Source organism: Onychostruthus taczanowskii, unplaced genomic scaffold (genome assembly GCF_017590055.1).
Source record: "Onychostruthus taczanowskii isolate IOZ18803 unplaced genomic scaffold, ASM1759005v1 scaffold118, whole genome shotgun sequence".
Lineage (NCBI taxonomy): Eukaryota > Metazoa > Chordata > Aves > Passeriformes > Passeridae > Onychostruthus > Onychostruthus taczanowskii.
The window spans coordinates 964,178-977,165 of record NW_024498329.1 but is presented as its reverse complement, the minus strand read 5'-3'; the positions used below and the strand labels follow the sequence as shown (position 1 = coordinate 977,165).

The following is a 12,988-nucleotide window of genomic DNA, read 5'->3' as shown; positions in this document are numbered from 1 at the left end:
GCGCGGGATCGCGCGCGGGCGGTCCCCGGGTTCCTCCCCGCGCGGCCGCCGGCGGCGCGAGTGCCGCGGGCAGCAGGTACGTGCGGGGAGCCTCGGGGACGGAGGTGCGAGCGGGGAGCCCCGGTCTGTGCCGTGCCCCGGCGCGGGCAGCGGGTCTCGGCCGTGCCCGAGCCGCGGGACCGTACCGTGCACCAGCGCGGGCAGCGGGTCCGTGCTGTGCCCCATCGTGGCCGTGCGCGGCTCGGGGATGCCGGTCCCTCCGCCTCCCGGGGCCGCCGCGCGCCCCGCCGTCCCCGGGGTCGGGCGGGGCGGCCCGCCTGGATTGCGGGGCCGCGGTGCCGCGGCGGGAGCGGCGTTCCGGCGGGGGCCGGGGGCTCTGGGCGCCGAGCGGCGCCTCACGGGGCGCCTCACGCATCGCGGCTCCCCGGCACCGCTCCTCGGCGCGGCCCGCGCGCCTCCGGACGGGCCCGGCTGGACAAGTTCGGATGTGCGAATCCGGAATGCGAACAGCCCCGGTAATGCCTAAGCGTGAAAGTTGCTTTTATTGTCTGTGTGTGCAAACCCACCCAACGGCGGTGCCTCAGCCGTGTCTTCACGCAAGAATACTCTGTGTCTGTAAGGCGCTGCATTGCTCCTTGGAAACCCCCTGTCCTGGAGTAGCACCATTGCTTGCCCCTACGAGAAAAGCAATAGTAGTTTCTTTTCTGGAGTCGAAATCCATTTAGAGTGCTCTTTACTAGGGAATTTTCGGTTTGCCTTCCATAAAATATAATAAATTTAATAGGCCTTTTTTGTTAGACTTGTAGAGGTGAAATCTAAATTGTGGGGACTGATGAGCTGCAACGGGACAGCACATCCCAGTAACTTTTCTTAAAAATAGTAGTGTGTGAACATGCATGGTTTCAGAGCTTGTTAGTATACTGAAGTTAGGAAAAGGTTATGCTAAGTGTGTCTCCAAAATTTCTTGTTTCTTACATGACAGTTTAAGAGCAAACCGATCTACAAGCTCTGTATTAGAGCATGCACCTGACAGCAGTTGTAACAGCTGCAGAAGACTGTATGTGTAAGAGAATAAAATGAGTGATGGAGTAGGGGTATTTACAGCTGTGAATGCAATCGGCAGAGAAGGCTCATTTGTCTGAACGCAGGGCACTCTCACAGACACGCAGTCAGAAACTGCTGCTTTGCTATGTGACTCTTAGGAATCCTGCTATTTTTGCAACACTTATTACTGGAATTTGTACAAAGAGGGGTAAAGCAGCCTCTGTACTTTTAACGTGCTGTAATGACATTACTAACCAAGTGTGGATTAGAGGAAACAATGCTGATAATAATTTTTTGATAGCTCGTGTGAAGATGCTGCGAGTTCCTGCAGGACACTTGTAAAAGGGTTATTGCTGCCACAGGCACGTTAGGTGGGGGTTATAAATTAGACTGTACAGTGGTAGCTTATAGGTGCTTTGCAAGGAGATACTGCACTTAGCACCAGGTATCTTGTGTGGTAAAATGTGTGTCTCGATGCTGTGAACAATGTCTTGCGAGGCAGAATACTCTGTGCAGAGGAGGGGAGGAATACTTCTCACTTACAGAGGATGCAGAATAAGAAGCAAGTGTGTGCTGCTTCAAACGTGTTGTGGTTCCTAAATGCTGGGAAGAGTGTGCCCACAGTCAGAGGGGACGGTGTGAGCGCGGAGCCCATTTCCGAAGCGATGCGTGCGTGCATTCATCTTACTCATTGCCCTGTGTTTCTGAACAAAGTGGAGTTTTTGCAGCTCTGTCCTGATGCTACGCATTGCACAATTCCTTAGGGCAAGATGCTGTTTCTGCCTGAAGGGTGAAAAGAGGTGGTAGATGCTCACAAGTTTAGATGTGGTTATGGGGTAGTCATTATGCTAAAGACAGCAGTGAATGCCAAGGACACTAAGCAAGAGTACACATCTCCTATTTCAGCCAAAAAACTGGAGTAGTAGGTGAGATAAAGATCTGAACTCGCACAGGTTTATGAAAAGGCCAGTAAGAAAATGAAGATGTGTGCTATGTATGCTTGCAGTGCGAGTACCAGTGCAAGCCTGCTACTCAGCTGAAGTATTTTCAGATCTTGACTGACAGCATAAATGCAGAACATAACAGTGTAGCTGTCTGCCCTCTGGCTGTGCCTGTTCCCAAAGGTTGGTTGGATGCACGTGTGATTACAGCTCTGAAGGTGCCCCGTACAAGAGCTCATTTTGCTTTGCCTCTCCTGGCCCCCAGAGCCGTAGTGCTGTCACACCAACGTGGGTTCAGTGGTGACTCCCCCAAAGCTGGCTACCTGGCAGCTTGCTGTTTGTCTCTGGTGGCGTCTCCACTGCGGAGTCTGACGCTGCAGTGATGTTGCATCACAGATTACTTTTAGCGCGGCGGGACAGAACTAGCAAAATCCCCAGCAAGACGGAGCGCGTGGTTTCCGTGTTACTGCACGTGATTAGGAGGAGAAACTGCACTGCCCCGCGAGATCCTGACATGACTAAAATTTACCTGCATCGTCAGTATTTGTTTAAATTAGTTGTATTACTTGGCAATAGCACAAGAATTAATTGAATTGTGTTATGCAGGACAAAACTGCATCTTTTCTCAGGGCAGGAAATGGGGTATTACTTCAGTTACAGTGGTGCTCAGCTAAACTGCTTCCTGGACAATGGGATTAACTAACAGAAAACATACTTTATCCCTATGAGCACTGCAGAACCAATATTGATATAGGAGGCTGAGCTGGAGTCCTTTCTGCCACATGTGTTAACATCTAAAGTGTCCAATAAGTGCCATTTGAAGAATCTATGTTGCTAATTGGTATATGAGAGGAGGACTGAGGTTTGAGTCCTCCTTTTCCTCTCCTCACTGGTTCTAGAGTGGTACTGTGTGCTGCTGTAGGGTATTTGCTACACTCTTGTTAGGTTCAGTAATGCGAGGATAAGTTTGGAATCAGCGGTGTTGGAAAATGGAGAGTTTCGGATTTTTTGATTTGGAAAAAATTTCTGAACTTTTGGGAGTATTTATGTAGTGCAGGTGGATATGAGCATGCTTGATGAAATGCCATTTTCAAGATAAAAAGAATTAAAAAAAAATAGTAAAAGGTTGGCTTCTTACTGCTCTGGGGTAGAACTTTGCCATTGTTCATTCTTTGGCTCTAGAGGTTTCTGTCCAAGGTGAATTGAAACCTTTTTTCCTCCAAATTCATAGCTGGTGTGTTGTGGGCAGCAGCAGGGTTACCTCAGTGTGTCATATTTCAGCCCACCCATTTGCTGGGCTTAGGATTTGGTGTGACAAGTTGATGTATTAGGTTTAATTCTTAATTTACATATAAGGTCCCAGTGAAACCTGCTGTCTCCGTGTGATCCCATTGAAATCACTGGGTTTGCATGAACAGAGTGAAGTCAAGCCCTGTAAATTCAAGTAGCAGTGGAGGTTTTCTAACAGTACTTGTTAATAATGTTTATCAACTAAGCATTATAAATTGCAACATCAGCTTATTTCTTGGTTTATTCGTCTGTCTTACGTGCACTTTATCATGTTCTAAAGTTCAGTGTTGCTTTGATGTGTTTTAACCAAAATTTCTTTGGGGCAATTTTTGTATCTTTCCTTGCATCTGTAAAGCACCATGTGTGCCTATAGCATTACACACAAATGAATCTACCTTTGAAAATGAGTGTTCAAATCCGTTGGTTGCAGAGTTAGACTGTAAGTTAGCAAATAGCTGATTTAGGGTTGTGCAGACACAGTTCTGTTACGAGCCACCCTGCTCACTGAACGAGGCAGTGATTTGCAGGAACAGTAGTATGTGATTTTAATAGTTGAGAGGAGGATTAATGCAAATGGAGCTAAAGTAATAGGCTGTTCTAAACGTGGTGCTTCCAGATTTTCAGGAGCTTTACTTTCAGCCCAAATAACCTTGCAAATTAGTTTCTAACATGGAACGTCTTGGTATTGGAAGGCATAGCCCCTTTTGTGTGTTTGTTTAGCTTGGGTTTTATTTTGTAAAATTACACTACATGGAGGTATAAACTTCCCTTGTTGACTTTAAAAAATCCCTAAATGGGATTAGAGCCTTCAGTGGTGATTTCTAATTTGGGTAATTGCCCTATTTGGTGAGGTTGTTACTGGATGAACCCAAACAGGACCTTTGGGTTCTGTGCTTCGTGTGGGGGAACAGCAGGTGAAGTCCGGCCTGTTTCATCCTGCTCTGTCCTGCCTCCGCTTTTCAGCCTCAGCAGCCTCCCAGTGCTCACTCGCACTCGCCTCTGTTCTGTCAGAGGTCTGTGTCCTGCCTCCGCTTTTCAGCCTCAGCAGCCTCCCAGTGCTCACAGCGCACTCACCTGTTCTGTCAGAGGCACCAGGTGCCCAGCCCTTTGTGGCTTTTGAGAGGCCAAAGTATTTTTTGATACTTGATTTAAAAAGCAAGCAGGCATAGGAAAACAGTTCAGTTTAACTTGAATGGATTGCTGTGAGACAAAGAGCATCTCTGCTGTTCCAGGGAACTTCAAAGGCTGCCTGCAGACTAGGCAAGTGTCAGAGCTTCTCAAAAAAGTTGTGAAAGTCTTTGTAGTGGAAAGTGCTATGTGTCTGCTATTTAAGTGTGCCTACCAGGTTTTTCCACTAATAGAAAATGAAAATTCTTGCATAAAAATAGTAAAATGCAAGTTTTATTGGAGTTAGTGAGACCTTTACTGTTGAATTATTTTACAATTCTTCCTTCAATGCTTTTGTTCAAGTTTGTCAAATAATTTCTTATAGAAAAGCTGTCATTTGGACTACCAGTGAATTTGGCTGATGGTACAAATGTATAAAGAAAGCTCTTCTTTGAGTGAACTAAAGAGCTCCTGTCTGTAATAATTAAAGCTAGCAAACATACAGGATGTAAACATGAGGCATGTGGTGTGTCTCAGCAAGCAGTGCATAATTTTTCTCTGTATATAATCGCTGCCTGCGTTTTACAGTTCACGTGTAGTAAATATAATTGCATTTTTATCTGGAATGATAAAAGCAGACAGCTTTGAAAGCAATTTTTAACAGGAAAGGGAGATCCAGTCAAAGTTCATGTGTTAATTGCTCAAGTGTATTAAGAAAAAGCCAATCTGAACGATTTTTCTTGCACATATTTGTTGCTTTTCTTCTGTTACCAGGAGCCACGTCCAGAAATCTGAATGCTCTTTTTTTTTTTTTTTTTCAGTCTTAAGAAGAAGGACTTTCAGAGCAGGGGCAGTAGTGTAATTAAACAGATATGTTTAACTTGGAAAGGTGTTATTTTTAGAACTAGCTCAAAAGGGCAGGTACTCCTTGGAGACATTCTAATATGGTCAGAATTGTCTCCTCCGACTAAAGAGCAGTACAGGACGTGGGCAGCATCAAGGCTTACTTAAGTAAAGTTTTTGACACATGTTATCTCTGGGCAAAAAAAAAAAAAAAATAAATTGAGAGGCGGCTGCAGAGTGGGCCCAGCTTCTGAGCCTCTGGGCTCTTGGTGCTTCACGAAGGAGTGCAGGCTGCAGGGAGGCTGCCCGCGGGCGCAGTCCCTGCTCCCTTCCTTTCTCCGGCCGTGCTGCTGCTGGTTCTCTTGCCCGTGCCCTGGCTCCTCTCAGAGGTGCTGGCTGCAGCTCAGAGGCTCTGCCCTGCTGCAGGGGCTGTGCTGGGACAGCAGCTCTTCTGGCTGCCCTCCTCGCTGCTCCCCTGGATTTACATCCTCGGGAACGGGGAGCAGGGGAGTTGGTGGTGCTCCTGCTAGGAAGGGGTGTGTGCATGAATTAATGGGCACACTGCAGAGATATTTTTCTCCTTACTCTCCTTTTTTTGTGGTTCACATTTGCTCACTTTTCCACCTCTGAGCAAAGGGGAGCATATGGCAGTGTGCTGTCCATCTGGTTGCCACTTACTGTGAAATCATTATGCAGGCAAGTTTGGCCCCATCTTGAATTTCTTAGGTAGGAAAAACTGTTACTAGAATGACAGCTGAAGTGTTTATACTGAGCTGTAAATGCGAATTAAGCACAGAATGAACACAAAGGGCTCTTTCTGAATATTTTCAGTCTTCTGCATTAAAAAACCCTGACTTGTGCTATGCTAGTATTTAAAGTAAATAAGGCTGGGATCCTCATTGTGAACAGTAGACTCTTCAAGTACGGATAAAAAGCAAGTCCTGTCCCAGAGGATTTGCAATCTAAATACATTTTAATGAGAATATGGTGAATGGTGATAGGTGCTTAGGAGCCCCTTTATTGTAGAGATAATACTGTATGTATGTCACGAAAAATTCCATTGACATTTTTGCATCCTTTGCATCCTAGCACAAGATTGTCAAATAGTCTCTTGAAATGCATAGCAGATGTTAGTTCAGGTCTGTGCATTTTGGGTATACCCAAGTATTTCTTGTTTACCTGCATATCAAGGATCAACACTGGTAAAGAGAAGTCTTACTGTCTTTGGTACCATGAACGCATGTACATTTTTGTTACCACATTTCACATTGCAAACATTGAAATAGTAGTAACCATGCTTTCCTCTAGTTATCTAAAGGAGTACCACTGAAAAAAACAATTAGATTATGTTTATGCTGTAATATTCTGATACCTTATCTGCAGACAAGAGTACCTGTGAAAGTAGTTTTTAAATTCAATTTATTTTATAGTTAGGAGGGTTAACTTTTGTACATTTTCTATTGCGTAAGTCAGGAGCTTGTTTTTCATGTAGCCACATGGAAAAGCCTATATTTTTTAAAATTGGAACAGGTGGCTATATAAGTAGAAGATAAGTCAGAAGAAAGTAATTTATCTGAAACAATCTTCCTTGCTGTTTAGATCAGAAATCCTCACTTCTGATTGTTACATGCATATTTATTATATAGTACTGCTGCAGTGATTCCACTGTGATATGTGATATGAAAGTGCTTCTGGACTGGAAAGAAGAGTTTTGTCTTTGTGGAGGAGGCTGGCTAGAGTTTCTTCACTGCATTCTTTAAAGTTTTCATTTTGTTTTGAACAGAAGTGCAGTCAAGTTTTTAAATATTGTAAGTATTGAGATTTTTTGCCTTTTTTGCCTGCAAGAGCCTATTTAAAGGACTGTAGCTTTCTGAAAAAACTTTTGGTCTGTACTACAACATGCAATGGGAAAAGTTCATTTTGTTTCAAAAAAAAAAATCTGAAGTTTGAGATTTACTCCAAAGGGACTGGTTTTGAGCAGATATTCTCTGCATTAGTATGTCTTCCAAGAATTTTAAAATGGGAATTCAACTCTCAGTACTCAGCAGTGAAACTAGGCTGACAGTGGGAATTCTGAGTAGATTTGGGGAGGAGGGAATATTTCATGGCCTCTATAGAGTCTGTGGGACAGAGCTGTGGCGTGTGCTGGTGATGTACAGCCGAGCGCCCGCTGGGGAGCTCGGGGCAGCCGGCTCTGCTAAATCCCTGCTGAGCTGCGCCTTGTGCTGCCGTGCTGGATGGCTGGTGCTCTCTGGAATTTTTTCCCAGTTCAAAAGAAGAAGAAGAAGAAAAAAAGGAGGGGTAGCACAGAAAAATTCAAAGCTTTTCCTTTAGCCCCAGTTCTTTAGCTCAGAGCATCGGAGAGTACTTCCTGAGTAGTAGCTGGGGTGTTTAAATGCATGGTGTCGTATGACTTGTATTGAAATTTTCTGAAATATATTTTATTTCAGAGTTTGTTGTAGGATAAATCTGTGATGAATCTAAATGTGACATGCTGAGTGAGATTCATGGACATCTTCACCAAACTTGTCTCCCTGCTATTGTTTTTTAATGTGAAAATGAGAATTCCTTTAGTAGGTTGCTTCTCATGAGATAGAAGTAATTGGTATGGCAGTTTCTCTCTGTTTTAGAAGGCAGAATAGTCACCACAGTGACTCCTGAGACTGACATTTGAAAAAGATTATATTCTGTTAAAAATTCTAAAGAGTTTTAGTTTAATGATACTGGCCATCTTCCTGCATCTATTATTCTGCTTTAGAAAAAGAAGTAACTGTTGTGCAGGTAAAAAGCCATGGTTCTAGCTAAGGAAGAGACTATAACAGTTCTCTTGAAGTGCTGCTTTTAGGCTGGTACCCAGGCTTCATATCCTGCCAGGAGGCAGGAGTTTTGATGTGTAAATGAAGGTATTCTTTAAATGCTGGGAAGGCCTGGAGTGCCAGGCAAAGGATTCCCTCAACATCCCAAGGAATAGGAGCTCGGGGACTGTTACAGCCCTTTGAATCTCGAGCTGCAGACTGTCCAGTTGTAAGGGTGATGTTTGGTTTGTTTTTTAATTGCATTCTCTTTTGATTAAAAATGCCCATCAGCAGCTCCCTTGTGCTTTTCTGGAATTTGGGAGTGATGGAAAGAAACTTGATGTTTTTTCCATTAGCAGTTGGATATTTTACCCAACCTGACTGTAACACTTCATTCTGAAGCATAGATAGGCTTGTTGCTTTTGAGGAACTGCTTTCAGAATAAGATGATTTCCCTTTTTCAGGGGGACAGGACTGCGGTCCAAGCAGCTGGTAGCCTGCCAAGGCCCAAATCTGAAAGCGCTGGTACAGTGAACTAGCAAGCACAGAGTAATTGGTTATTTGTTGGAAGCGTTTGCGAATGCGGCCGGGTGTGTGCGTGCCCAGGCGGCTGGCAGCAGCGGGATCTGACTGATGCTCGCTGGGTTAAATGCACTCAGTCAGTGTACATCCAGTGAGGAAGGTTCCACAGCCTCGTCTGAGAGCACTGAGAACTGTGAGCTCTCACGGGCTGCCTTGGGGGGGAGATTTCATGGACCGAGTGAACATGTGAAGTCAGCCAGCTTTCTTCTGCTTCACGTCTCCAGATGAGGATTAAGGTATGTGGGACAAATTGACTGGGAAATACACGTTTGCACAGTGCATTTTGTCTCCTGCCTGTGTATTTCACAAGCTTTAAAAATCACTTAAACATACTCTCTTTTTGTTGGTGGCTGTGTGGGGCAGGAGCTTTCTCTCTTGGTGATGTCTAATGAAATTAGCTTGGTTATAATGCTATCATAAGGCAATGCCAAGTGTTCTTTCCTAGAATGAAGGTAGAAAAAAGGGAAGGCCAGTGTTCAAAATATGAAGTTATAAAATGGATAATTCAATATTGGCAAGAAAAACTGATAGCAGTGGTACTTTTCTTCCCTAGATTGACATCTGATCTTAGAGCTTTTACTGGTTGTGTTTAAATGGTTTAGCAAAGCACTTCAGTCTGAAAAAGGCTGTTTTTCTCTTAGTTTTACTGAGTATAAAGCATACTGCATGAACAACATTTGGCAGGAGAGAAGCAAAATGTATCTGAAACCTTTAATTATATACTGTAGGCAGCACTGTCTAGGTCAGAAGATACCATATTATCAAATAACATATTACAGGTATTCAGAACTTGCACGGTAGCTTGATTATTCAGTGAATAATTGGTCTTTGTTAAGCAGATAATGGTACTGTTTGCATTCAGAGCCTAGATTTGAAGTATATGATATAGAATATTTGTATTTTAAATCGTCTGTTATCCAGCTGATGCAAGAACTAAATAGAAAAAAGTTCAGTAAAAGCTTCTAGGATGGTAGGCTGCCTCTTCTGCTGTGCATGTCTCACTGACTGTATTGTATCTGCAGTTCTGAAGGTGTTGAAGAGATTTTTTTTTTGTTTCTTGAGTTTAATTTTGTATGGGTGTTTGCAGCAGTGCTTGGGATCCTATAGATTGTTTAAACATAGACCATATTAAAAACCAAGCCAAACAGAAAATGCCCTGAAGAATAAAACAGTTTGGAAGCTTTCCAACCTGCTGGTGGGTATAAAGGAAAGAAAATATATTGTGAAGGAGAACAAGAGTATGATTACAGGCAAATAGGATTTATGAAATGCCAGTCTTTCTGTGTCACACACCACACCTTATTTTGCTTATCTAGAGAAGAGAAGGTATTTCTGCCTAAATATATGAATATTTACTTAGGCTTTTTAATCCTTAAAGATCCTAAGGTATAATATTAAATTATTGACTGCAGTGTCAATAGCTGGTAATTTTTATGAGTATGTCAGAATGTGAGCTCAAGGAAGTTTGCAGGTTCCTTGGGCACTCATTTATGTAAGCTTATGCTTGGAGGTGACTGTCAGCTTGGGAGAATCCCCAGTGCTACAGTACTCTGTTTTGTACAGGCTGGGGAGCAGGTGATGATGGACAGACCTTTCTCGTCTGGCTTTTGTCTTACTTTCTTCTTCCCAAGGTGGAGTTCAATAGAAAAGCTGTAAGGTGATAAAATTATTGCCTTAAAGGACAACAAAAGTGATCAAACCCACCCAAAGTAATGGGGTTTTTTTTGTATAAAGTGCAGAGTAGTCAGCTAATCAAAACACATGTTCTGTGTGACTGTTTAGCCTGCAGAAGATCGGCCTGCCTTGCAGTAGAGAAGTTGTATTTTCCATGTGAGCTGAGTACCTGTTTGAGCTGTGATCAGCACTCTGCCTTCCCTAAGGAGATGGCAGTGATTGTAGCATTTATCATACATAAAGGAGTCTGCCTTGCTCTATATATCTGCCAAAAGACATGTGAAAAATAGAGACCAAGGCAGCAGCATCCATGATCTCAGTAACCCCTCAGACAACAAGACTGATGGTGGGCTGATGAAATCACTCCTCCCCTGCTCACCTGAGCCCCGTATTTAGCCACAGCAGTAGTTTTGAGCTGGGCTGATTTAGAAGCCTGTCTGTAAAGGAATCTGCTAGCAGAATATTGGCTGAAAGGTTTGTGTAGTGCATGAAGCTGTTGACCTGTGCTGCAGACACATGAACCTCCAGGTGAAAACAAATGCTTGTTCACACCAGAAACTGAGTGCCTGGGTAGAGTGCTGTGGCTTACATTAAAAATGAGTACTTGAAAATTCAATGACATCATGGGCAAGAGTTGGAATTTTGGTGTTCAAGGAAAAATTGTAGTGCATACACTTGTTTTACTAAAAGCAAGGAGTTTGTCTGGGTTATTTAGGATTGAAAAAATCATAGAATGTAATGCATGTTTTGCTGTCATCAAGCAGCTTGTGTCTGAAGCAGAGATGTAAACCCAAGGGCAGAAGTTCTGCTCAGGGAAGGAAAGATGGAGCAGAGTTAAGTTGCAGAGCACTTTTTTCATGGAAAAGCACTGAATATTAGAATTTTGCTTTAGTCCTCTGCTCTGTAACATGCTAGCAAAAATGATGGATTGGTGATTCTTCTGACTTGGCAAGATTAGGGCTGCTCCCTGGAAAATGCAGCAAAAGAGCCTCAGAGGCTGCTCTGGCTATGCTCACAGATTGGTGTGCCTTTGCAAGGAGAGGAGAGACAAAGCACTCGCAAGGCAAGATCAAAATAAAAAATGGTGTAGAAAAGGTGCCATACATGACCTGTCTTTCAATTTTCACTAAGGGCAATGAAGCTGCATGGTATGTAATTTCTAACTATTTTCCTTGTATCAAGCTAAACATTCCATTCATTTTTCCCTCTAAGGACTATAAGCATTCTTTGAGTCGAGCAAGGACAGGTCTGTATGTAGCAGCAGCTACTGGAGCTGCGTGCTGGACCGAGCCGCTTCCCTTCTTGCGTGTCATGGTGTGTGGCGTGAGAGGTGTGCAAGTTGTTAATCGCTAATTTAAAATTCAGATGAAGGGTTGGGTGACGATATTTGTATGTCCATAGCTAGAGTTTGTGTATCCCCTCTGCAAGGAGCATGGCAGTGTTTTCAAGCTTAGATTTTTGTCTGTTTTGATAGTTTTGTGCTTGTTTTGGTGCATGGATAAGCGCATGTTTAAATTAGTTTTCTTATTTTTTTCTGAGATACAGCTTTTCATTTATATAATAATTAATAACTGATTGTTATAAACTGATTGTTATCAGTTATATATTATACAACTGAACTGTTAGAGGAAATCATTCAGGCATGGGTTTTTATTGAAATAAGATCTAGTAACACTGTTCACTATTACAATTTATTTACCTAGAAAATCCTACTAAGTTTTATCCTTAAATAACATGTAAGCTCTCTTTCCCTTCCCCCAGTTTTCACAAATTTCAACACTGTATCTGCTGGCAGACTGAGTAGGTGGGGTAAGGAAAAGCATTTCAGCCAGGTGGACTTCTTGTCATTATGTATAATGTGTGTATGCACATGTGGATCCTGTAATTTTTTCTGCTTTCTGGGCTCTCATTAAGTTCATCCTGCTGCAGAGCTTCGAGTTTGATTTGTACTTTCCACCAAGTTGTCTTTGGGATAGCCTCTTATTCCATTGATTTGCTGTGATATTTTTATGCTATCTGTAGCAAAAGAAGATGCTTAAGGAGAAGTATTTAAAGAATTTCAAATGTGCTTTTCATCTTCTGGACACAAACTGATACAACAAAGGTGAGAAAAGTCAGCATAATGTGACCAGCCATCTCTGTAAGCTGTCAGTAGAGCAGAGTTTGAGAACATCTGGACTGTGAAATGCACCTCTTGAACTTTCATTGATTGGCTCCTTGGGCTGCCAGCCAGGAAGTGTATTTTTAGATACTTGCAGCAAATTTTATTGCATGTGAGCGAATGCCAGATCCATAGTTTGTCAGCTGCTGTTTTTCAGTAAGTAGGGAAAATGGATTTGGGTTTAAGTTAAATAGTTAATCTCAGGCTGCATTGCAGAGTGCAATTTGTACCTGAGTTAGCTTTAAACTGGGCAGTGGCAACTAGTCCCAAAGCCCAGCACAAACTGTAGTAATCCTGTGTGCTAATCCAGAAAGGAAAACTATTGGCCTGGGCACAGTGAGGCAATCTTTTCTTTCACTTAGCCATGGCCTCTGAAAGCAGAGATGAGAAAAGTGTGTCTGTGTGTTTTGTTTTTATGGCTCACCATATATTTTTTTCCAGAACAAAGGAAGGCAGATTAATTTAATGGAAAATGAATGGGTTGACTCCTTATATGAGTGAAATGTGATGCATGCTACAGTTACATAGCACATTGGAGTACAGCTATTCCT

General features: G+C 43.0%; 1 protein-coding gene across 4 annotated transcripts in view; it reads left to right on the top strand.

Moving 5' to 3' along the window:
• Positions 1 to 4: 4 nt before the first annotated feature.
• TMEM266 (transmembrane protein 266) overlaps positions 5 to 12,988 on the top strand; it is an 83,206-nt gene continuing 70,222 nt past the window's right edge. For 2 of the 4 annotated variants that reach the window (XM_041427726.1, XM_041427724.1), the window contains exon 1: positions 5 to 76. The gene's annotated coding sequence lies outside the window, so the exon portion shown is untranslated. Of the gene's footprint in view, positions 77 to 476; positions 516 to 12,988 lie in introns of those variants that run through there. The other 2 variants (XM_041427727.1, XM_041427725.1) reach the window with 2 other exon arrangements.